The sequence below is a fragment of the Pelodiscus sinensis genome, chromosome 10, assembly GCF_052426305.1.
Source record: "Pelodiscus sinensis isolate ZL-2025 chromosome 10, ASM5242630v1, whole genome shotgun sequence".
Lineage (NCBI taxonomy): Eukaryota > Metazoa > Chordata > Testudines > Trionychidae > Pelodiscus > Pelodiscus sinensis.
Genome location: NC_143061.1, coordinates 12,733,176 through 12,760,078, shown reverse-complemented (window position 1 = coordinate 12,760,078; position 26,903 = coordinate 12,733,176). Strand labels below are relative to the sequence as shown.

Genomic DNA, 26,903 nt, shown 5'->3' with positions numbered 1-26,903 from the left:
GTTTAATAAACAATATTTAAAGCACCTCAATTGTGTTCATTTTCTCCTGCTGTATGAACAAATTTATCTTAACAAGTTTTGTAATCATTTAAAGTACCACATTAGAGAGATGTTCTAAAATTGAAGGTGAATGCTGAAGTCAATATATTGCATTTTGCTTCCACTGAAAATACTGCCTAATACTCCCACTGAAAATACTACTGTGGATGCAATGTTCAAATAATAATAATTTCAAAATAAGTTATTTTAAATGCATACAAAAACAGCCTCTTAACCTAAAAACTACCTGTTTGATCACAGTTCCACTTATTATCTTGCTTTACCTAAAAATATTTTTTATATTGCTAAAAGAAATTTCCCCATTTCCTCTGCAAATATTTTTCTATAGGACTAAAAGCTACTACCATTCTGCCTTTGAGAAATTCCAAAGGTCTAAAAGAGGGAGCCCTCAGGTCTAAAAGAGGGAGCCCTCAAGAAATATTACAAGTAAAAATGTAAACAAGCCAAAAATCATAGCAATGAGTGTTGTAATGCCTTGGTACTGAAATAAATAAAAATCTCTAGATTGTCAAAATAAAAAACAAACATTCTCAACAGGAATTGGAAACAGGAAAACGTTGAGCTTTCAGTACTTTATTTACAATCATGCCACTCAATTTCCACAGTATATTCCCAAAAGAACATTGGCCCATAGACTAAGTTTTTATCAGCAAAACATATCAGTAGTTCCTGGCTTGTGAGTTCCTTATGTGAAAAAGGTTCTGTTCTACATTTTATCACCATGGTAACTTGACTGAGTGCTCTCCTCAGAACCTCACCTTTCCACTCCTACTTTCTGTTTTGGTTTTCAATAGAGTTCATCATAAAAGATTACACAATCTTATTTTCTCCGTAACATATGTTTCCACCACAATGGCAGAGGGTGTACTAATGCCATGAAGAGTGAGTGGAATTTAAATTTATTTAACCTGTTTGAATATAATAGCTCACCTTTGATTCATCACTTTCCAAATACTTATGCCTAACTGTGCTCAGCTTTCCCATTACCTACATTTTTTCCTAACACAAAACAGTCAATACAATATAGGCTTATCTGCCACAGCCGGCATTTATCAACCCACAAACTGTCAACATCTTGGGATTTTTTAAGAGCAAGGTAAGCACAAGTCTTTCTGGGTATGTCTACACTACAGCGCTAATTCGAACTAACGAATCCAGACTAAAAAACTGTCCACACTAGACCAGGCGGGTGCCCGCCTCTTGCGGTCCTGGGCAAGCTCCCGGGAGCCACCAGACTGGTCCCAGGAAGAGGGGGAGGGCTGGGGGGGCATTGGGTGGCTGGCCCGAGCCGTGCCAGGTGCAGGGTCTCCTAGCTGGATGCTGGCAGGCTTGCACCTGGCACGGGCACCGTAGCCAGCCCGTGTCCCTTTAAGGGGTCCGGGGCCGGGAGGGGAGCAATAGAGTTTCCCTGGTGTTGGCCAGAGTGGCCACCAGGGAAAGCTGGGGAGGGCTAGCCTCCCACTAGTTCGAATTAAGGGGCTACACACCCCTTAATTCGAACTAGTAAGTTCGAACTAGGCTTAGTCCTCGTAGAATGAGGTTTACCTAGTTCGAACTAAGCACTCCGCTAGTTCGAATTAAGTTCGAACTAGCAGAGCGCTAGTGTAGCGCCTATCAAAGTTAATTCGAACTAACGTCCATTAGTTCGAATTAACTTTGTAGTGTAGACATACCCTTCGATAGCTGATAAAGCCCTTAATGATCTAAGCTTGGAACACTAGGAAACTAAGGATGGGGAAGATATATAAATATCTGCTATCTAGTTAACAGTTCTAAGAGACTTAGGAGGAAGAGGAACTATGTAATTCAAGAGGCCATACCTAGGGTCACTGGAATGAGGTTTGAAGGAAAATGTAGGCTGAATATCAGGGAAATCTTCTAAACAATGACATTATGCACATTGTAGAACAGTTTACGGTAACTGGTAGAAGCCCATAGCTCGGAACATTTTAAACAAGAATGAACAATAGATAGCATATTGTAACAAGTAAACTTCCTTGGTCTGGGAGACAGAAGACTTCCTAGTAACGACTATCTTCATTACTGTATTTCTTAAATGAGAGTTCCTCCTGTGCAGTCAACATTGGCTGAGTTACACTTGCTAGAATTCTCAAAACAGCTCAAGACTTGAAAAAGGATACCTGAATTCAGGTACTTTCTCTATGGCAGTGGTTCTGACACTGCAGTCCATGGATAACTAGTGGTCCACGGCTGCCTTACAGATGGTCTGCGGCTCAAGCTCAGCGCCCCCTCACCTCCTCCCACAGCGGGGAGCCCAGGCTGGCACTCCAATGTCACCGCTGCCGTGAGGCTGAAGTACCAGCTCCGGCTTCACACTCGGAGGATGAGTGGGGGAGCATGTAAAGAAAGCCCTGACTTTCCCCACCAGACCCGACTCGTAGAGAGAGGCAGAGCAAGCGGTTCCACATGCTGCCATTCTTCCCCCTCTTCCACTGGGAGAAACAGTAGCACACTGCCTGGAGGCTTGCTCCACTGCTCTCCTTGGTCAGAACTGTGGCCAATGGGAGTAGCTGGTGGCCATCCCTGAGAGCAACGGGGGGAGGGGGAGCTGAGAAGCCAGGTAAGTGTCCCCCCTCATGCCCAGACTGCACCAAATACCTTCATTCACCCTCTCTCCCCACTAAAACCCCATACCCACAGCTTGCTCCTGCACACCCCCTTGCTCCTACACCCTTCCCCTGGTGTAATGGAGTGTAGAGGGAGTCACCAAGCCCTAGACCCCCATCCTCAGTCAGATGTGACTCTCGGCCAGCAAGTAGAACAGACAGTTTATTCATTGATAGGGACACAGCGCAGCAAAGACTTGTTGTTACAAGAACCAGAAGCAGCCAGTACAATCCATCCTGGGGATAGGGGGCTCATAGTCAGGGCTCTAGAGCCCTGCCAGCCCCCAAGACAGCTAGACTCCCTTTTCTCTAAGCCAGCTGAAAAACTGAACTCACACCCCCAGCCCTCTACACAGCCCCGCCCCCTCCTGATGTGGTCACCTCATCTCAAAAAAGATATATTGGCACTGGAAAAGGTTCAGAAAAGTGCAACAGAAATGATTGGGGTTTGGAATGGGTCCCATATGAAGAGAGATTAAAAATAGACTTGGACTCAACTTAGAAAAGAGGAGCTAAGGGGGGATATGATAGAGATCTATAAATTCATGACTGGTATGGAAAAAGTGAATAAGGAAAAGTTATTTACTTATTCCCACAATATAAGAACTAGAGGTCACCAAATGAAATTAATAGGCAGCAGCTTTAAAACAAACAAAAGGAAGTTTCTTCAGCAGTGCACAGTCAACCTGTGGAACTCCTTGCCACAGGATGTGATGAAGGCTAGGACTTTAACAGCGTTAAAGAGAGCTAGATAGATTCATGGAGGTTAGGTCCATCGGTCCATCAATGGCTATTAGCCAGGACAGATAGGAATGGTGTCCCTAGCCTCTGTTTCTCTGGAGGCGGACAACAGGGAGGGATTACATGAGGATTACCTGTTGTGTTCCCTCCCTCTGGGACATCTGGTATTGGCCACTGCTGGCAGAGAGAACACTGGAACGGATGGACCGTTGGTCTGACCCATTATAGCTGTTCTTGTGTTCTCTTTTATTCAGATTCTGGGGCCCAAGGTATTATCTGACTATCACTGGTTGCATCTTCCCCCTAGGGTCGGATGAGAGGAAGGACTGGGCCATTCACTATGTGCCTTCCCCCTCAGGAGTTCTCACCCAAAGATCCCATCCCTCGCTGGGCACTGCACACACATACACACAGAGTTACTACAGAGCAGCACAGGACAGTAGGAATCACACACAGAATAAAAAAGCAAACAGTGAACACAATCCCCACTATGTCACACCCAGTCAGACACCCTTCCCCCAGTCTGCTCCTGCTCCTGCTCCCTCTCTCTTCACCAGAAACCCTACCCCCACCCTTGCCCCTGCACCCTCCCTCCTGGACACACATTGCACCTTCCCTTTGCTCTTGCTCCCTTCCCCCTGGCCAGACACCCTACTCCCAGCTTGCTCCTGCATTTTACCTCCCACCCAGACCTCACACTCTCCCTCCCACAAAGAGCTCACACCCTCACCCCCTCCTACACCCCATCTCTTGCCAAGATCCTGCACTCTCACCCCATCCCACTCACTGGCAACCCTGTCCGGCACACTGAACCCCTCATCCTGGAACCCCAGAAGAGTAAATCTGGCCCTGAATCGCAATCCTCCCTGTCCCTCCCCTTCCCCCCCATGTGGCTGGAGCGCCAGAGGAGTGAGGCGATTCAGTTGGGGGCCACATCAGTGAGTGGTAGTTTTTGGAAGGGTTTTTGGTTGGTTGGTTTTTTTTGGTTCTTACTTGTGTGGTCCCCAACTGATTTTTCTGTGGGTCAGTGGCCCCCGATACACAAAAGGCTCCCCACCTCTGCCATAAATAAAGAAAACATTTTGTGTTGGGCATAAATTAATATTGTAGTTAATTTAGAATGAAGTTTGATAAACTAGCATGAGAAATTTAAAAGTCTTAATCTGTTGAATAATTTAAATTAATATTTCCTTTCTTACTGGTTAAATTAAACCATTCTCCCTCACTGCAGTGCTAGCAAAATTGCTTGGGCATAATTACGTAATTAACAGTGAGTGTCCATTAGCAACTGGTGGTCCACAGAAAGGTTTGTATTGAGCCAGCTAGGCCACGGGTCAAAAAGTTTGAGAAGCACTGGTCTCTGGAATCCCCTCTCAGAGGATGTTTGCTAGAGTCCCTTAGCAGTTGTCTTCAAGGCTTGGTGAAATCTTTCTATTCACATTAACGTGTCTGTGCCACTGTAATCTAGTAGACCAGTGGTCCCCAACCTTTTGGGGCTGCACACGCGCCAGGGGGCGGGGCCACCCATACGCTGTGTGCCCGGAGCTGGCGCCACCCATGCGCCACACTCCCAGGGCTGGCGCCACAACTGTGCTGCACACCCAGGGGTGGGGCCGTCCATACACTGCGCACCCAGGGCCAGATCAGCCCATGTCCCGTGCTCCCGGGGGCAGGGCCGCCACCGCTCATGCGCTGTGTGCCCGGAGCCGGCGCCTGTGCCACGTGCTCAGGAGCTGGCAGCACCCATGCTGCACACCTGGGTCGGCACCACCCATACGCTGCAAGCCCAGGGCTGACACAGCCCTTGCGCCACTCACCCAGGGGCGGGGCCACCCATGTGCTGCGTGCCCAGGGCCGACACAGACTTCGCACCGTGCATCCAGGGGCGGGGCCACCTAACCGCCATGCCCGGGGCCAGCACCAACCATGTGCTGCGCACCCGGGGCTGGCACCACTCATGCGCCCAGGGACTGGTACCGCCCATGCGCCGTGTGCCCGGTGGCGGGGCCGGCCCTGATCACTTGGCGGATGCACAGAAATGGCCTGGCAGGGGCCGTGGCACCTGCAGGCACCACGACACCCACGGGTACCGTATTGGGGACTACTGTAATAGAATCACGCTTAGAGCTCCTGTATTCCTTGGACCTGTTCACTGATCAGTCTAATACTTGTTGTCCAGCTTTCAGCAAGTCATTTAATTTCTCTCATTTCCCCTTCCCCATCTCTGAAATGGGCACAGTAATGCATAAAAACTTGAAAAGGGTCCTGGAAGTCAATGTCTACATAGAATTTTTAGATGAAATGTGCTATGTAATCCTTATTACAACTACAAATATGCTCTTGCCTCTCATACACTTTCTTCCATCCTGCCTTCAGCTTGATTTTACCAGAGCCACTAATAGCCTAGGCCACTCAGATCAGCTTTATCTAACCATGGTTTTAAAATCCCCATGATGAGATGACTTTAGAAACAAAAAAAATTGTGATAAATGTCTAACAAGTATTCTGTATTTACTCCTTTCATCATTTTTAGTCCCAACATACAGATTTTTTTTTTCATAAAGATTGTATCACTCTATTGCATTTTACTGCTGTCTGTGGTGGGTAACAATAAAATATGCTAATCAAACTCACAACTGTTTATTTCTGTAACAAAAAGAGCAATATAAACAAAGTTGTCAAAAACAACCCACATATTACATTTAGTTTTTATTTGGTATTTCAGTCACCAAATATCATGGCATGTCCTTAATTTGCCTAATAAATAAATAAACCCTATTTCCTATTTTACACCTGCATTCCTTTTTAAATAGTACTTTGACGTTAAATGACACAACAAGAAGTCTCATTAAGTGCTACACAACATACAGATTTTGGCAGTAAAATGCTGATATTACATAAATATCTGATATAGTAAGGTCTAGGAAAGTTACCATCTTTTATTTAAGTATTTGAACACTGGAACATAAAAGATTGAAGAACTTAAACTCTCCACTCTCTGTAAACTCTCCATTCTCTGTAGAAGAAATATAAGAAACATTTATCCTGAAATTCTGTATCCAGTTCTCTCTCGCCATGATCTTGCTCCTAACCCTAAAGAAAAATAACAGAGCCTCGGTGCACTCCCCACACCCACACACATACACCCACCCCTGGCTGGAACATCAGCACCAGCTCATCTCACTGTGGAGGGGTGAAAGGAGAGCCCTAAGCCTCACGGGTCAGCCCAGACCCAGGCAAGCCGTAGGCAGAATCTGGCCTGCTGGCAGGAGATTCATCATCCCAGAAATACATGATGAGAAAATGTAAATATGGAGATGAATAATACCTGGCCTGTTTCACCTCCTCATTCTCTATCCCCACCTTTTACCACCTCCCCATTCTCTATCCCCACCTTTTACCACCAATATGGAACAAAATTGCCAACGGAGCAGGAATTTGTTTTCATGTATGGATGCATACCTGTGCATAATTCTTCTATAGGCCAGTATTAAAAAAAAAGGGGGGGGGGGGAGAGGGTTGGTGGACATGTATACAAATTTTAAATGGATGATTTTATTGGCTGTAACATGTGGATTGGGATACCTGATCATGCTTGTATTGGGTCAGCAGGTCAGAGAAGTTATGGAGGCACATAAGAGCACAGGTTGACATACAGAGGTGACTGAAAACTAGAATTGTTTCGGCTAGCAAGAAGCAATCAGAATGACCTTTGCTCTGTCTCATCGGAGCTTGTGCTATATCTGTGGAAGGAGCAGCAGAGGAGGGAAGATATAGTTGAATTGGTATGACCAGGAGAACATCACCCTTAGAGTGGTGACTGAGACCTCCACTGGACCAGCATGTGATGCATTTGCTGTTGGTTTCTGAAGAAAGCGGGTCAGTGTCTCCCCTTCGAGTGACGATATCATGTATTACTGAATTGTGACGTTCCTATTCATGGTCAATCACAAAATGTCTGCTGAACAAATCTGTGAATGCATTTTGTGTCACTCTAAGATAAGCTGCTGAGAAGATGATGTGGTGACTGAGCAACAATTCCAGATACTGGCCAGTATGTGCAGAATCAGTCAGTCAATCTTATTCCCGTTTGTTGATACTGAGAACAGTGATGGTATTGTCTGACAAGATGAGAATGTGATGGGAACAAATGAATAAAAGAAAGGATTGGCATGGCTTTCTTACAGCTCGGAGTTCCAGGATATGTATCATAAAGCTCTGGCTGAGCACATAGGTCTAGGTGTTCTAACTGGCCTGGTTGTCCAGACTGTTTCTGGAAAGTTCCATCTGGTTCTAGGCCAGCTTCTGCCAATCTACCCAGGGAACACAGACCTACTTAGTCTAAAGCTCACATACTTTTATTCTAGCACTCTTTCCAAACCTGACCCTATCACAGTATATGCTTCCTGGATTTTCAGGAAGACCATACGCCCATATCATGGAATCATCCATAGGAGCTCCCTAACCCAAAAGCAATGTATCAGTGATGATTGTCTTGTCTGGAGAGAAGGATGGGAAGGGAACCTGAAGTATACATGATGTACATCCATCCACTACTGGAAAAATGACAATACCTTGGTGGAAATAATCTGTGCAAAATCCAAGGAGTGACTGCATGGTATGTAAACAGACTGGAGCCACCTGTGAAGGTAGCAAAGGTGGAAGTTTGTGAAACGGGTCACACAAGTGCACAAGCCCATGTGACCCAGAAGGGCAAGCACTGGCTGGCACATAGGACAGGACATAACACGCTACTCATTGTGTAGAACCCGCCTTTCTATAAGTGGGCCTATGTCCTGACCAAATTAATTGTAGTCTCTATGAAGTCCAGATATTGTCCAGAGGCTAGGATTGATTTCTCAGTGTTAAAACGGACTGTAAATGATTAAAGGAAGTTGATGCTTGGGCTTCTTGCTCAGATAAGGTGACTAAAATCAGTTGAGACGTGGAACATGGGGACCCCATAATGTCTGACATAGGCTGCAATGACAAAATTCTCTTGCAAGGATGGTGGCCATTCCAAAGGGGAGCACCATGAACTGAAAATGGTGGGCAGCACCATGAATTGAAAATAGCGCAGATCGCCCAAACCCGGCTCTTCCGGGTTACAATCTACTCGCCCGTAGCGAGTAGATTGTATTATTTGTCAAGCCCTGCTCATTACAGATGTCAGTATGTAGTCAACTATATGATTAATCGATAAGCCTAAGCTTATCGGTTAATTTTGTCTAGTACATGAATTCCACCCCACCTCCCCATTGGTGCCTCTGTATCAGAGGCAGCAAAGTGTGTGCGTGTAGGGGGAGGGAAGTGAAAGCCGGTGCCCATAAAGAATTAGCTTGAAAACCAGCTCCCCATGAGCACCAGATCCACCTGCTAGGGATGTTAAATTTAGATTAATTAAGTAATTGAACAGTCAATGGGATTTCCATCAACTACTCAATTAGTCTATAAAGGTGCCTTCACCTTTCAACTGTAGCTAGAGCCCTACCGGGCTCTTGTTACACTTCAAAAGCGGATGCCCCCCCAGGGAGCGCGGGACTTCCTTTTGAAATGTACAAGAACCCCATTAGGGATCTTGTACATTTCAAAGGCTGATGTGCCACAGGGAGTGCAGGGCCAGCGGGGGAGTCCCCACTAGCCCCGTGCTCCTTGCGGCACCTTAGCCTTAGCTGGCACCGGGGCTCTCGTACATTTCAAAAGCAGAATCGCAGCAGAAGCAGCGCAATCAGTGACTGCTTCAGTTCCTGCTCACACTGTTTCTGCTGTGCCTCTACCTCCCCTGACCCAGCGGAGATGGTGCTGGGGGGAAAACGGCTCCTGCTCCCCCCCTTGCTAACCTCTCACTGTTCGAGGCAGTAAAGGGGGAGGAGGCAACTAGTCGCATCACTAGTCGACTAGTTTCTTAGATCCCTACTGCCTGCCACACGCCACTCACAGCTCCCGGTATATATTCGCTCCGCATAATTGGCTCTGTGGTGCCACCTGCCCTGCCTAGCCTCCCTCTTCCCCCCCGCTGCTACCTCCATCAGAGGCACCAGCTTGGGGACCAGGGAGACCGCCGCAAACAGCTTCTATCCTCAGCATGCCAAGCTCCACAGAACAGCCTCTGACCGCAGTGAGCTTGGTCCTGCTGCAATCAAAGGCTGCTTTGTGGCAGCAACCCCTGTCCATGGCGGGGGTCTGAGCTCTTCACACAGACTGTCCCAGGGACAGGGGCTGCTGCCACCCCACGCTGCTGCCTCTGTGTCAGACACAGTACTGTGGGGTGACAGGCAGCCGGCTCACCTTTCAGTAATGTGGGGTGGCAAGGGGCACCTCGGGAGTGCAACTGGGAACACACTGGCTGCCAACCCTACCACCAGGGACTATCCAATAGTCACGTAAGCGACAATATTTTTTGTGGTTACGCAACTATTCAATTACCCAATATCTAATATCCCTAGTACCAAATGAACCTCAGGAAAACATCTATGATGGTGACCAGTGGTGGGCAACGTGTGGCCTGAAAGCCGCATGTGGCCCATAAGTATTCTATATGTGGCCTGCAAGACATTTTGTTTACTGTTGCCCAAAGTGCAGAGTTGACTGATTCTGCTGGTTTCTGTCCGCATATTTTTTTTTCCCCTATCAGCATTACTAAAGTGATGAATGCACAGAACATTGACTGAAAGCTGTGTGCTCCCTCTGCATCCAATGAAAGCACTACTACAGTTCAATCAGTACACTTCACAAATTCTACGGACGAAAGTGCAGTTAGGAAAACTACCCTATTCTGGGAGACCATCTTCTTATGACATTCTTGGGGACCACTGAGATGAGGGAGGGCCATACATGTGGCCTACTCACTAGCCTAGGTTGCCCATCGTTGGGCCAAATAGATATCTATATCTTTCATATCGAGACCAGTTAACTACGTATCTCTTTCTAAAGATGGAATAATTACTGCCAGTCTGAACATACAAAACTTAAGATTGTGAATGAAGCAACTGAGATCACAGAGATCGAGGCCTGGTTGTCACCCGTCTCTCTTCTTGGGTATCAGGGAATAAGTTGAGTAAAACCCTATTCCCTGGTACTCTGGGAGAATTTTTTCTACTTCTCCATATGTAATAAGGAGTTCACTTCTTGGGTGAGGATACTGTCATGAGAGATGTTGCTGAAGAGGAAATGGGAGGATGGTCTCGGAGGTGGTAGCGTGATCATTTGATCATATAGCCATGGTGGATGATATTCACTGCCCATTTGTCCATTACCACACTGAAAGCATGGGAAAAGAGTGCTCGACAACTGTCCAAGGGAAGTAGGTAGTCATGAGGTTGGTGGCTATGGGGTCCACCTCAAATATCTCTTGGGTGGAGGTTTTAACTATGACATCAAAGCCTATAAAGGGTGCCACATGAGGTGAGAGCTCTGAGTCTTTTGGTGTTTCCTCAGGGGCTCATGAGGTTTTTGGAGGATAGAAATGGGGCAACCTGTAGCACGGGTGGATGACAGCTGGTGGAATTTGCACCTTGGGGGTAGAGTATAGCTGCCCACTGAACAAAGGGTGGCCCTGGAGTCCTTGAGGGTATGGAGCTATGCATCCATCTTTTGGTTAAAAGATGAAAGTCATTGAAAGTACGGTCTTCATTAGTGTTCTACATCTTTCTCACAAAAGCAGAGGAATGCAGCCAAGTCTCAATGCATAACTATCATGACAGTCATAGCCCTGCAAGAGGCATCTACTGCATCCACTTCCAATTGGAGAGCTATCTTGGCTACCAGTTTCTTTTCTTCAATAAGCCTAACTTTTGAGTCAAGGTATTGGCAAAGGCCTTGAACTTAGTAATAACACCTGACAGTACATAAACCTGAATTGAAGGCTACACGTGGAAAACATTTTATGTCCCAAAAGGTCCAAACACTTACCCTCTTAGCAGGTGCCAATCAAGGGTGCTGTTGTTCAGCTAGTTCAGTCACAGCCCAGACAATCAGAGAATTTAGAAAATGATGTAAAAGAAGAAACTCGGATCCTTTGGCAGGGACACAGTTATGGATTTTGGCCTCTTAAGAGTGTGTCTACACAGCAGGGCTTAACTGGAAATAAGCTATGCAAATTGAGCTATGTCAATTACATAGCTTATTTTGAAATTGTGAGTGTCTACACAGCACTTATTTGAAAAAGAGCACTCTTCCTCCTCATACAATGAGGGTTACAGGAGTCGGAGTAAGTAGTCCTCCAGCTTGACAGTATTTCGTCATTATTTCTAAATAACTTAGTCTGCATCTACACAGCAGGCAGTTATTTCGAAATAATGTTGCTGTGTAGACATACCCTTACAGCCCTGGTCACCAACCGGTAGCTCGCGATCTACCGGTCGATCTCAGGGGCTCTAAGAGTCGATCTTGAGCCCTCTCCAAACTACGCGCCTGCGCAGTACATTTACATTTGATTCCTTCATTTGAGCAACAGCTACTCACCGAGCAACAACACAGGTGAGTAGCTGCAGAATGGTGACAGCTGGGAGGTCAGGAGATCTGAAACACCCTGGCCAGCTAGCTGCCGCTTTCAGCTGAAAGAGGCTGCCATGCACTCCAGCTGATCGGGCAGCTTCTCCTCTGCGCCTGCCCACGTGGAGCACCTTGGCTAAGCGCCATGGCTGCTAGGCCACCTGGCCATGGCACTCAGCCAGGGTGTACCACGCTCCACGTGGGCAGGAACAGAGGAGAAGCCGACAGATCAGCTGGAGCGCAGTTCAGCTTCCTTCGGGCTGAAAGCCACAGCCAGCTGGCCAGGCAGCCGCTTCTCTTCGCTCCAGCCTGGCTGCCCTGCGCTGAGCCCCGGAAGCTTTCTCCAGCACAGCTGGAGGTAGGCGCAGCCTCCCTGCTCTGAGTGCAGGGCAGCTGGGCTGGAGCGAGGAGAGGGAGGGGTCGGAGCACTCAGAAAGAGTAGTCCACGAAAGTTGAACAATCCAAACAAATTTATTGAACCAAACGAACACAGAAAACTGTAGAAAGTGCAATGTGACACAGATAAACAAACATATTTACAATACAGAGCTGAGGACCTCAGAGCCCACCCCTGCGTCCTCCCTAGCCTGCTGTGCTAGCGCGTAGTGCGCCTTAAAGGTATGGAGCGACGACTACGTGGCTGCCCTGCAGATTTCAGTGATTGGAACCTGCGCCCCAAAGGCTACAGAGGACGCCTGCGCCCTGGTGGAATGTGCTGTAACCCAGGACGGGACTTTCCCGGCCAAGGCATAACACTCCCTGATACACCCTGCAACCCAATTGGACAACCTCTGGGTCGATACGGGGAGTCCTTTTATCCTGTCAGTGAAGCGATAAACAATTGTGTGGATCAGCAAAAGGGTTTAGTCCTATCAATATAAAAGGCTAGCGCACGTCTAGCATCCCGGGAATGGAGCACTTGCTCTTAAGGGGAGGCGTGGGACTTTGGAAAGAAAACCATGAGGTAAATTTCTTGGGACAAATGGAACCGTGACACCACCTTGGGGAGAAAGGCAGGATGAGGTCGGAGCCTCACATTATTGTCAGAAAACACTAGGTAGGGCGGGCTTACAGTTAACGCCCTCAGCTCGGAGACCCTGCGAGCCGACGTAATGGCCACAATGAATGCAACCTTCATAGAGAGGTGCTTCAAAGAACACGTGACCAGCGGCTCAAAGGGGGGCGACACAAGTCTAGACAACACGAGGTTGAGGTCCCAAGCAGGAAGAGGGGGGGTCTAACCGAGGGATACAACTTATCCAAACCCTTAAGGAACCTTTTGACCACAGGGTCAGAAAACAGAGAAACTCCTGCCAAACCAACATGGAAGGCAGAGAGAGATGCCACATGGACTTTGATAGAGGAGGTAGAGAGGCCACTGGTCCTAAGTTCAAAGAGGTAGTCCAGAATGGATGAGACAGGTACACAGGACGGGTGCACTCCCCTTCTGGACGCCCAAGACGAGAACCGCCGCCACTTGGCTGCGTACGACCGCCTGGTAGACGGTTTCCTACTACTTAGGAGCACCATCTGTACCTCCTGGGAACATTCCCTTTCTGGTTGGGTCAGCCATGGATAAACCAGGCCGTCAGGTGGACAGAGCTGAGATTCAGGTGAACCATGGTCCCCCCATCCCAAGGTTGGGTCAGGAGATCCCGAACCGGCAGGAGCGTTATAGGCTCCTCGCTGAGCATATCCACCAGTATAGGGAACCAGAATTGTCTGGGCCACCGAGGGGCTATCAGGATGACCGTGGACCTGAAGGTCTTGACCCTGGTCAGACCCCTGGGAATTAGGAGAAATGGAGGAAAAGCATAGAGGATGCCCGCCAGCCACGTCACCGTCATGGTATCCCCCCAGGAGTGTTCCTCCAGCCCCAACAGAAAGCAGTAACCCTGGCACTTGATGTCGTGTGCCGGGGCAAACAGGTCTAGAAGGGGACAGCCCCATCTGCGGAAGATCTGACGAAGAGCCAAGTCCTTGAGAGACCACTTGTGGGCTCCGAAGGACCTGCTCAGAGCATCGGCCAGTAAGTTTTTGTACCCCAGCAGGTACTCTGCGTGCAAACCTATGTCGTGCTCTACGCACAGTTCCCAGAGGCACAGGGCCTCGCGGCAGAGGGGAGGCGACCGGGCTCCCCCCTGCCTGTTGAGGTAAAAGACAGCCACCGTGTTGTCCAGATGGACCAGGACAGAGCAGCGAGAGAGCTTCGACAGGAAGGTCTCGTGTGCTCTCCTGACTTCCCTAAGCTCCTGGACATTTATGCGCAGAGCTCACTCTACAGCGGACCAGAGACTCTGGATCCTGTGACATCCCAGGTGTGCTCCCCAACCCAGGTCGGAAGCATCTGTGACCAGTGTAAGCGAGGGGGGAAGTACGGTGAAGGGAACCCCATTGTACACCACCGCCTCCTGGGTCCACCATTGCAAGGAGGCTATCACCTCTGGAGGCACTGTGAGAAACGTGTCCTAGAGACCCCCTGGACTGGTTGAATGCCCTTGCCAACCAGGTCTGCAGAGGCCTGAGCCTCATTCGGGAATGGCGCACCACGTACATTCACGCTGCCATGTGACCCAGCAACCTCGAGCAGACCCGAACAGTCGTGATAGGGAACTGAGTTAATTCGGAGACCAGCTCCACTATGGACAGGAACCTGATTCTGGGGAGGAGTGCTCTCGCCACCCTGGTGTCCAGGAGGGAACCTACGAATTCGAGGTGTTGAGAGGGAGTCAACTATGACTTTTCCTCGTTTAGAATGAGTCTCAGCCTTACAAAGAGGGCCCTTGTGAGGGAAACACGGGCCTTCACTTGTTCGTAGGAACGACCATGAATTAGCCAGTCGTCGAGGTATGGAAAAACATATACCCCTTTTTTGAGAAGGAACGCCGCTATGACTGCCATGCATTTTGTAAAGACCCTCGGTGCTGCTGAAAGGCCAAATGGGAGCACTGTAAATTGGAAGTGGCATCAGGAAACAATAAAACGGAGAAACCTCCTGTGGCTGGGTCGTATTACCACATGGAAGTAAGCATCCTTGAGATCGAGAGTTGCATACCAGTCTCCTAACTGTAAAACCGGAATGACAGAAGCCAGGGTTACCATCCTGAACTTAGATCTCAGGGACCTCAACAAGGAGGTCATAAAATCCAAGATGGGATGAACCTTGCCCTTGAGTTTCGGGACAATGAAATATCTGGAGTAAAACCCCTTGCCCTCCAGATGTGAAGGGACCCTCTCCACAGCTCCCTTTTGGAGGAGTGCCAGCACCTCCTGGCGGAGTGTGAGAGGCGTGGGCAGGCGGGTTGGAAGGGGGAGAGCCCAAAAAAGGGATGGTATAGCCACTCCTGACTATCCTTAGGACCCAGGCATCAGTCATGATTTCTGCCCAGGCCCGAGCAAACCAGGATAACCTGGCCCCAAACAGAGGGCCAGAGCGGGAGGCTGGTGCGCGACTCTCTAGCAGCCCGTCAAAATTGGTGCTTGTGCTGCTGGGAGGGACCTTGACCAGCCCCACGGGGGTTGTCCCCTCTCGGGCAGCGTCGACGACTCCTTGTGGATGAGGGACCCGCAGACGCCCCCACACCGCCACTGGGAGCACGAGGACAGCGTCTCCAGTAATCCCCACGTGGGACCTAAGACTGCGTTCTCCCCTGCTGTCTGTAGGGCAGCTGACAACGCTGAGGGGCCGGCGTGTGAATCCCCAAGGACCGAAGGGTAGACCTCATGTTCTTAAGTGTATGCAGCCTGGAGTCCGTGTGCTCCGAAAACAAGGCTTTCCAGTCAAACAGCAGGTCTTGGATCATAGTTTGGATGTCCAGAGGTATTCCAGACACCTGCAGCCAGGCACCATGGCACATAACCACACCTGACGCCATGGTGAGGACTGCAGAGTCGACAGCGTCCAGGGAAGCCTGGAGGGTCGTGCGGGCGATGGTTCTGCCCTCAGAGGTCATAGCCGCAAACTTCTGAAAGGCCTCGGTAGGCAGCTTGTCCTTAAACTTATCCACGGCATGTCAGGTATTAAAAGCATAACGACTCAGCATCACTTGCTGGTTAGCAATGTGGAGTTGCACCCCGCCAGTGGCATACACCTTACGGCCCATCAGGTCAAGGTGCTTGGGCTCCCTAGCTTTTGGGGACGGCCCCAGCTGGGGAAGCCTCTCCCTTTGGGCCGCAGCCTGAACAACCAAGGACCCCGGAACAGGTTGGGAGTACAGGTGTTCGTGCCTCGACTGGGGAACGTAGTAGCGCCTCTCGACTCCCTTTAAGGTAGGGGTCAGGGTCACCGGCGTCTGCCACAGGGCATTGGTAATCTTGGCCACGGTTTTATTAAGTGGCAAAGCCAAGCAGGCAGGCGCATCGTCCAAAAGACTGTCAATCATGAGGTCCGTGTCCTCTACTAATGGCTCCACAGGGACGCCCAGATTGGAGGCCAGAAGCCTAAGCAGCTCCTGATGCACTTGGGCATCCATAGTAAGCAATGCCAATGAGGGATCCGCCAAGGATTCATCAGGAGACGATGATGAGGACGACTCCTGGGTCGGTGCTGGGCCCAGCGTAGGAACCGGTTGAGGCGCCGGTTGGGCAGGCGGTACTGCTTGCGGAAGCGGCTCTGGTACCAAGGCCTGTGGCTCAGCCGCGGCATCCGAAGCAAGCTACCTCTGGGGAGAAGGAGGGAGTCACGACAGTGACGCCGATGGTTGCGTTGGGCGCCCAGAGGCTCCTGACACCACAGTGGAGGGCACAGGCCCCTGCCACTGGTGGCAAGCCAACGGCATCCAGAAAGGCCATTGTGGTTGAGGTGGCCAAGTCTGCTGCACCCACGAACAATCACATCGGTGCCTGGAACGGGATCTATGAACTGAGGAAGCTCCCAAGGACTCCAACCTGAACGATGCCGCATCAGAATCCGACGAGTAGTCAGACTCCGTCCAGGGACGCGCAGATGACGAATGTCCTGTCACCGATGGAGGGGCAAACCTGGCCACGGACTCAGGTTTGCCCGCATGCGCCCAATGAGGGCGTGCCAGCGCCAGGAAGACCGGTCCCAGTGCCGTTAGCGGTGCCTGTTGCGACACCGAGAGAACAGGTCCCGGTGCCGGGAGTGGAGTTGATGCCGGAAGGACAAGCCCCAGTGCCCAGGGTGCAGCCAGTTGTGGCATGGGGAGAACCAGTCCCGGTGCCGACACGGAACATGGCTGCATTGCCGAAGTCGGTACCGGCTGCGAGACGAACCCCGAAGAAGCCAACGTCCCCGGCGATGGCTGTACTGGTAAGGCCCACGGGGCCGATGCCAGTGCCTGCGACAGTGCCAAAGTGTGCATCGGTGCTGAAGAGGCTGATGCCGAAGGGCCCAGTGCAGACAACTGGAACAGCACCCCGGAAAGCTGCTCAGCACCAGCGTCGATGATGACGGTGCCGTAGACACTGCCACAAGGCCAGAGTGATACGGCACCAGTGCAGCCAAGACAGGGTCTGGGAGAGGTCCCAGCACTGTGGAGGGTCGCGCTCAGTCGGGCGCTGAGTGAAGCCTGGCGGCCTGTGTCGAGACCGGCACCGATGAGGAGGCAAGCGGTACTGGTCCCACAGGGGACGGTCCCACTGCATAAGTGGCTGGTGCCGTCTGGTCATGCCGGTGCGGAGGCGAGGCCGGAGCCAACACGGCCTCCGGCGTAGGCGACCTCGACCCTTCCGCCTCAACCGACGACTAATGAGGCTAATGAGGTCATGCGCCACCTCAAAGGTGTCCGGCGTGGAGGGGCGGTGCAAGGGTAGTTGCCCTGGACTGGACAAACGTCCTGCTCACTTACGCCGCCCCATGGTGGATGAGGACGTGCGCACCGGAGACTCAGCACTGCAGCGTAGGCTCGACTTGGACATCCGGCTCGGAGACCTACCATGAGACGTTCTTGACCTCTTCGGTGCCGGAGAGTGAGACCGATGCCGGGCCTTCAGTGTCGAGGCCCGGCCTCGGGATGGAGCAACTCGCGTCGACGCTGGTGCACTGCGCACTGCAGAGTGCCCAGCCGGTGCCAGCTGTAAAACCGCCTCCATGAGGAGAAGTTTTAGACGAGAGAGTCTCTCTCCCTCTTAGTGCGCGGCTTAAAAGACTTGCAGATCTTATAGGCATCTTTAAGATGGCCCTCACCCAGACACTTCAGACAGCTGTTGTGAGGGTCTCCTCTGGGCATGAACTTTGCCCAGACAACGCACGCCTTAAAGCCTTGCGGCCCTTACATTCCTCACCCCCAAAGGGAGAGAAGGGAAAAAAACAAAGAGACACTAACTATCTAACTCATTGAACTATTTAGAACTAACTACAATGCTAAGAGAAACGGGAACCATTAACTGATCTAAGAGAGAGACACGCTCCAACAACCGTCACGGGCAGAACTGAGGTGGGGGAGCGCCGGCAGAGGTACTTATGCCCCGCCATGGCGGCGCCACTCCAGGAGGCGCCCTGCTGGCGCTACGGGTACCACTAGGGAAAACGCTCCAGAAGACGCAGTGTACGTGGTGCACACACCTAATTCGAATGAACATGAGCAACCACTCGAAAAAGAAAGGTGATTATTGGCTTTTTTGGAGGGGCGGGGGGAGAGTATAAACAAAATTATAAAGTAAACTGGAAAGTCTGGAATAAATTCACTTCTAGTATAAACAGAACAATACTTGAAATGTATTATTTGCCATTTATGAAGTGTGGAAGAAGAAGACAACCATACACACGGTCATCCCTCTTAAGTACACTGTATGGTAAATACCCTTTCTCCACCATGTGTATTCAGATTAGAGTCCACTTGTTTGTGGGCCATAACTTCCTTCATTATATACCTGACAGAACTACACCCCTCCTATTCCAGCAGCAAGGTCTTCTCCAAAGCTACATCTACACTGCACTTCTCTTGGGCAAAAGTGAATGCAAATGAAGCGTGGATTAGCATATTGTCACACTTTATTTGCATAATTAAATAGGGATCTTTATTGCACAAGAGGCTTTATGCAAAAAAGAGCTGTGTAGACAGCTCCTTTTTGCACAAAAACCCCCTCTTGCGCAAGAGCCATACTTCCTCATTTTTTCAGGAAGAACAGCTCTTGCCCAAGAGGGGGTTTTGCGCAAAAAGGAGCTGTCTACACAGCTCCTTTTTGCACAAAAGACTCTTGCGCAAAAACGGCCCCTAATTAATTATGCAAATGAAATGCAGCAATATGCTAATTTGCTGTTCATTTCCATAGGCTTCTGTGCAAGAGCAGTGCAGTGTAGCAGTAGCCCAAATATTAACTTTGAATAAAGAAAAGCTGCATATTTATTATCAAGATCACAGCAGCCACCCTCATTCAACTAACTGCTTCTGGCTAGTTCCTTCTCTATATCATTTCTGGTACTTCAATAATTAAAGAATACAATTTTAAAGCAATCTTACACTGTGATATTTACTACTGAGTGTGGCAAAATTTGTTCCCCATTTTCCTATGGCCAGTAAAGGATTATTAATAGTATTAAACATTTATGTTGCAGGAAAGCGCAAGTGCCCATCAGGATCCAAATTTTCAAATCAGGTCACATGGTGACAGGGACTCGAGTCCCAGTTTTTTCTTTTTCTGGAATGCCTGTGGGCATTAGGGATGTTAGTGACTAGTTGACTCAATTAGTCGCTTTCTTTCTCCCCTCCCCTCTCTGCTGCCTCTATAGAGAGAAGCATCAAGGGGGGAGCAAGACCCTGAGAACCATCTCTGTGGAGGTAGGAAGGCAGGAGCACAGTGGGGAACTGGTGGTACTTCCACCTTTGAAATATAGCAAGAGCAGGGCTCTTGTACCTTTCAAAAGCAAAGTGCGAACACCCACCAGCCCCGTGCTCCCTGCATGTGCTCTGCTTTTGAAATGTAGCTAGAACCAGCAGGGCTCTTACTACATTTCAAAGGTGGAGGTGCCCTTGTTGTCTAGTCAATACAAAATGCATCGACTATTCATTTTATCGACTAATCTAAATTTAACATCCTTAGTGGGCACTGAGGATTTTTCTCACTTCCAGAATAATATTTTCTGAAAGGATTTTGAAAACTACAAGATTTATCCTTTTTTTTTTTTTTAAGGGCGTATTTCATAATGTGGCTTGCATTACCACCAGGAAAGTGAGAGGCAAGAAAATAGGAAATTTCCCCCTGGTTAGCTGATGTGGCCTTCTGACTAGTTTTGGACAAATTTTACTCTTTTAGTGACTTTGCATCTTTTTAGATCATTGCCCCCAAAGTCTCATATAGCATTTTAGTTTATTCCTGATTTAGAGATATTGGGTGATTAGCATACTGCTGAGTCATTTCTTTCTGTGAAGCAATCAAGCTCAGGCACACTGGAATCCCTAGATAGAAAATGCATAAGAGTATCAAACACGACTGGATTGGCATCTAATTACCACTTTGGCTCGATCAAATTGCTGTCGGGTTCACTTTTATTCAGCTCAATGCCGGAGATATTTCCGAACAAGGCAGAATCAGTCTGCCAAATTCTGATGTACTTATTCTGGTGTGAATGTACGCTTACTGGCCTGTTTCTAAGAATGGGCCACTATTTGAGAAAGCTAAGAAAAACAACTCATTAGAGCACCAGGAGCAAATCCTTTTCTCCTAGGAGACCACAGTGCCATGTAATAGAAAGTGCTATTAAACAAAAGTGATCAACTACAAACACACACAGATAACTTACCAAACAAAAACTACTTTGCAGTTAAGATAATACACATTGCCATATGTGGACAACTAAACATATATTGGGGGTGCAGAAGAGCTTGTGGCCCACAAACTAAGGAGACAACTGAAAAAGAGTCACTGACTACATTTAGTTTTCATCAAAATTTAAAATTCAAAAATGAAAGGATTATGGATTTACCAATCATGTCTTTATAAAACAAAGAGGACACATAACCAAAAGTGGAATGAAGATGATTAAAAGCACCCGATGTCACAAGGACAGAAGAAAAATCTTTACAGACTCAGAAAATCCTTTATGAAAGAAAAACTGATCAACAAGGAGAGATTGTTGTTCTCTCTTTATAGCATTTTCTATAACGTCAATCAAGAAAATACAAACTTATTCCAATTCGATCATTTCTGGGATAAAGAGATGATTATTTCTACAGGCTGACCCCATTCCCCCTTAAGACTCCTGTTGACTACACTGGAGTTTGAATGAGACTGCACATATTTTCACTCATTTATTCAGAATAATAATTACAAGACGTCTGAAAGAGAGCCTAAGTTTCCCACAAAGGCTAGAGTTCTTCTTGCTTCACCTCTCTCCATAGACATTACTGTATTCATTGACTCATAGCCTTTAAAGTCAGAAGGGACCATCGTGATTATTTAGTCCAACATCCTGCACACTGAACCTCACCCACCCACTCCTGTTTAAAAAAAACAAACAACAAAGAACATGCCACACATTCCTAATCTCTGGCAGAGTTACTCATGTCCTCAAATCAAGGTTTAAAGACTACTGTAGCTTCTTCTTTCTAGTGATGGCCACTCTACAAGGTTTTTGCGCAAAAACGGCTGAGCGTCCACACCTCAAGCGTTTTTTTGGGGGGGAGGGGGCAAAAACAGTAAATCGACAGGAGAGAGGGCTTTTGTCGGTAGAGTTATTCTTCTTCCCAAGAGGAATAACTGCTTTTTGCGCTACAGCTCTTGTGCAAAAAGTCACATGTGGACGCTCTGCAGGGGTTTCTTATGCAAAAGGAGCCTATCAAAAAAAGCACAGGTGCTCTGATGGCTATTCTGTTAATGGCAATCTGAGCTTTCTTGTGCAAGAGCATCCATGCAGTGTGGACGCTCTCTTGCACAAAAGCACATCACTTTTGCAATTCGCTTTTGAGGTGTGGACGCACTTTTGCACAAAAGTTTTTGCCGAAGATCTCTTCCGCAAAAAGCTTCTTGCACAAAAACCCTGCAGTGTAGACAAAGCCTCAGGGATCCTACTCTCAAAGTGTGCCCAGTTTACACCTTGAGGAGGCACTCCCAGCTCTCACAGATTAAACCTTTTAACCTATAAAATATTTCCTTATTAACCAGGTCATTAAAAAATTGTGTGGTATCCTTCCATGTTAGATTTTAAGCTCCTTTAGGACCAGAAGCCTGTCCTGTTTATGTTTAAACAGAAGCCGTAGATATCTCAGATGCAACATGAATACCAAAAAGAAAAACAGACTAATAATGTGTTCATAACTGCTTCCATGATGGCCGAACACAATGAGAACTACTAAGGAAGGACTCTAGTCTTGTTTCCTTTACCCAATCTCTAATGTTATCTGCTCTTCACTCTATAAAAAGAATCTCCAATGATTTCTGCTGGAAAACTGGAAAAAAAATGGAGAGGGGCAGTGTAATCTATACTGTTTTAAAAGGAGAGAACATTTAGAAGACTTGAGAAATTTCTAGGGAGAGGCAAGCCCCCACTACTTCTGCAGAGGTCCCACCCACACCACAGGAAGGGGAGGAGGAGCAGCAACATGCTGTGCGTATGTGTCCTCCCCCTACCCTCCCACCTCATGGGCAAGGGAAGAGCACACACGTGCCCCAGCAGTGGGGAGGGAAGAGGATGCACGGCCCCACCACTACCACGGGGAAGGGAAGAGCGCATGCATGCACCCCAACATCCCTGGAACAGAAGGGAGTGAAGAGGATGCACGGCCCCAGGAGCAGCAGGGAGGATACAGGCCACGTGGCTCCAGCCTCCCCAGCCCCAGAGCAGTGGGAAGGGAGGCAATCGCACAGCCTGGCCACGGAAACAGCAGGGAGGAAGGAGACCACGGAACAGGACATGTAATGTCAGTATGTTAGGAGAGGGAAGCTATCCAGTCACAAACTTCCATGACTTTATTTCCTAACACCACACATCTGCAGGCAGACACACAATTTGAAAGAGGAATGTAATGGAAAGTTTATTTTTAAACTGTATAGTTCTAAAAGGGCATAACGAGTCTGTTATTGTCATAGTATAATGATAATTGGCAATAAAAATCACATTCTGTTCTTCCTTGGTTCCTCTTTCTTTGATGAGTAAAGAGTCACCCAATGTGCTGTTTATTTAACACTCAGATTTCTTGAACCACAGTTCTCTTCTAATGCAAAGTAACAGAAATGTTGATGACCAATTATTTAGCAATCACAATTCACGCTAAAATTTTACACTACTGACAAACATAACCATGACCACCACATTATGTGTGAAAATCCAACTGCAGCAATCCATACAAATGAACATGCTGCATTGTTTACAATTAAAAATCTGTTTTGACTGGACACAAAAGATTTCTTGTCATGGTAATATCACTAAAGCATGTTTTCAGCTATTTCGTACAGGGATGTGAATGACTAGTCGACTATCTGATAAGCAAATGCTCAGGCTAGTCGAGTAGTCGCTTTTCCCCTCCCCCTTACTGCCTCTATCAGAAAGAGGCAACAAAAGGGGTGGGGAATTGGAGGAGGTGTTTCAAATCAGCAGTGCTGCACAGAGTCTAGGGCCAGACTCTGGGTTCCATGTGGTGCTGCTTTGAAATTCTGCACTCAGCATTTCAAAGCGGCAGCGCAACATGGAGCACTCCCCAGCAGACCCCCGGGCTCCATGCGGTGCTGCCGCTTTGAAAGACGCAGGGAGCACGAGGCCAGTGGCAGACTGCTTGAGTCCCCTGCTGGCCACGTGCTTCTCACAGCACTTTCACCTTTAAAGTTTAGCAACAGCCCCGGGCCTATTACTACATTTCAAAGGCGGAAGTGCCCTTATCAACTAGTCAATGCAAACTGTACCAACTATTCGATTAGCCAGATAATCAAAATTTTACATCCCTAATTTTGTACATATAGACCCGTAATGGTCTCACCTAAAACTGCTTACAAAATTATTTCTACTGTAAAGCTCTGGCTGAGTTGAAGGAGGGGAGCTTGAGATTTTTGGGAGGAGCTTAGGGTTATGGGTTTGGATGCAGGAGGGAGTGTAGGATTTGGGATGAGCCTGGGGATGAGATAGTTGGGTTGCAGAACATGGCTCCAGGTTGGGTGGGGGGGTTCAGGGTGGAGCAGGGAGTTGGGGCTTCCTGGGCAACAGCACTAAGGCAGGATGCCTGGTGCCTGCCCAGGGCCGGATTACGGGGGGGGCTAGCCGGGCAGCTGCCCGGGGTGCCAACCTATGGGGGGCACCTGACTGAAGTGGTAAGGGGTGCTGCGCGCCCGGGGGTGGGGCCGCACTTGAGCTGCACGTTCAGGGGCGCAGCCGCGCATGTGCCACTTGCCCGGGGGTACAGCGCCCCATACCATGCCAATCAGGGTGGGGCCGCGCAAGTATGGCTCAGTCCAACACCGTGCCTGCCTGTGCTGGGGCACCAAGCTGTTCCCCAGAAGTGATCAGCAAGTATCCTTGGGGTGGGGCACAAGGCTCTGTGGTTCGTGCTGCTCTCACTCACAGGGCGGAGGCAGCGCACGGAGCCCAGTGAACCCTTACCTAGGAGCCACACCTTCAGCGCTAGCTGCTTCCTGCTAGCCTCAGCACAGAACTTCCCCAACAGCTCTGCGCTGGGAACAATGAGGAGGGGCCCCCCTCTATACTGCCTGTGACTGCTTGATGTCTACGCTAGAAGGGCCCAGCCATGACAGCTCCCTGCTGAGGCCAATGAGGAGGGGCACACCCCTCGCTAGACCCCAAACCCTGGAGCTGCTGCCAGAGGGATTTCTCCCGGCTGCTGCCTCAAGCTCCTGCGCAGGTTTTAAATGGAAGCTGCATAGCCATGCGACTTAGAGGCAACTTAGCTCCAGGTATACTTAAATAAATATTATTGGCAGATTTTTTTCCTACTCATTAGAGCAGATGTCAAGTAACTCAAGCCTGTGTTTAAAAACAACAGTACCAATAAATAAAAAAGTTAAAGGCACTTTGATAGCTATTTTAGTAGGTAATTTTGTGACAAGGTTTACTGATTGGCAGCCAAACCTAAGTTTTAAGAAGTGACTAGCAGATTTTTTTGTACCCAATTTTAACACACCTTAAAGGAACTAGGTGACTCTGGCTCAGCAGTTTTTGAAAATCATGAGCTTATACAACAGATCTCAGGTTTGCCACCCAAAAAATTGGAGCATCTAAAAAAAAAAAAATCATGCCTCTTTTGACAATTTAGGCCATACATTTATAAAAACACTTCATACACAAATTATGCATGTGCACATGTATAAAACATACACACAGAGACAAGGTGGGTGAGGGAATGTCTTTTTATTGAACTAGCTTTTGTTGGTGAAAGACAAGTTTTTGAGCCACACAGAGCTCAGACATGAATAAGAGATCTGTGTCGCTCAAAAACTTGTCTCTTTCACCTCCCTCCCCCAAAAAAGCACACACCAGGGGCACATATACACTATATGGAAGGTAGATGCTACTGCAGTCCATCTTCCAGGGTTCAGCAGAATAGACCCTCTAGATCAAACTCTAAGGGTGCTCCCATCTGCGCCAGTACTCCCGCTTCTCATGAGAAGTGAGGAGTAAAGAGTGCAGACAGCGCAGAAACACAATGTAAAATAAATCGACCCCAGATACATAGTTTACTTAGCGAAGTTGCATTTCTTACTTCAGCCTTCCCATATACTGTAGACTAGGCCTACCTCACCCACCTGGTCTCCCTAATATCATGGAGCCATCATAGCTACTACACCACCACAAGCAACATATACACAGATGTGCATTTTATTGGGAAGGAGGGGGGGAGGTGACAGAAATCGTATAGTGATACTGCCACAGTTTTAATTAAAATAAAATTAAGTTATTTACCAAAACACTAACATTTTACTGTTAAAATAATTTTATATTTGATTTTATACAGTTCTATTTATGCATACTAGAGGCCATGCTAAAAAAAACTCCCTACTTTCTGTGTATTTATTTGATCTGACAAACCACATGAAAACAGGAAATCATGATGGTTTCAGTAGGTCTAAAGAAAACACCCAAGAAGTTTTAATTGAAATATAATCAACTCACATTATGTAGTAAGTCTACAGGTGAAAAAAAAACAGTATGTTTGCCCAAGACAAAGAACTACACATTTCTTTCACACCATCTGCAAAAAAACCACAAAATAAACACAGTAAATTATACTACTCAGCAGAAATTATGTATTTAAGCCAGCCACTGGTTTTCAACTACAGGTGGTTTCTTCAAGCCAACATGTCTGTCTATATTTCTATCAAGTCTATATTTCTATCAATTTTATTTTATTTCATGAACTTATATGGTGCCTATTATTTAGAATCTGAACACTTCACAATCTTTCATTTACCTTTATTTATCCTCAACACCCTTGTGAGGAAAGGAAGTACATTACCCCTCCCCCCATTTCATAGATGGGGAACTGAGAGACAGAAAGACTAAAGCCTGGTTTAAAGGTATTTAGGCATTGTAACACCTAACTGACTTATGTTAAGTGGAGAAATATGTAAATATATTTAAAAATTTGGATCTGAACTTGTCCAAAATTTTTATAGGATGTCTGCAGTAAAGGTTAGAATCTAATGCAAGTCTGCCAAACAGGAGCCTAGCATGTTAAATATTGGACTATCCTTTCTTGCATTTAAGACAAACTATGATGGAATTTGCCCCTCTAACCATACTATACCAGGTATGCAGTTGACCAGAGGACTTCAGCCTCCAGAGCTGTCAAATACATTTTTGAGAATTTGGTACAGAGGAGAAATGTATCTAATTGTTTAAGGAGGGGAAGTAGCACATGGAAATTTCAAATTTAGTGTCAATGGAACACAATGTTGTCACAGAATAAGCAGCTCCTGCTGCTGCATATGTGAAAAGGAAAAAGAAACAGTCATTTATAGAAAACAAATGGCTGAAGCAAAGCTGAGATGTTAATTTTCAAAGGGGTAGACACTGATCATGTGGCAATACGCCAGTTCAATTATTTTGTTTTTTCATTCCAATAATAGTGTAGTTTT

The 26,903-nt window shown here is 47.8% G+C and overlaps 1 protein-coding gene across 11 annotated transcripts in view; it reads right to left on the bottom strand.

The window, feature by feature from the left end:
- Nucleotides 1-26,903, bottom strand: part of TBL1XR1 (TBL1X/Y related 1) — a 216,194-nt gene that overhangs the window by 137,874 nt on the left and 51,417 nt on the right. For 4 of the 11 annotated variants that reach the window (XM_075938007.2, XM_075938009.2, XM_075938003.2 and 1 more), the window contains one exon: nt 25,939-26,017. The exons of the other annotated variants lie outside the window; for them this stretch is intronic. The gene's annotated coding sequence lies outside the window, so the exon portion shown is untranslated. The remainder of the gene's footprint in view (nt 1-25,938; nt 26,018-26,903) is intronic. 11 annotated transcript variants of the gene reach the window in all.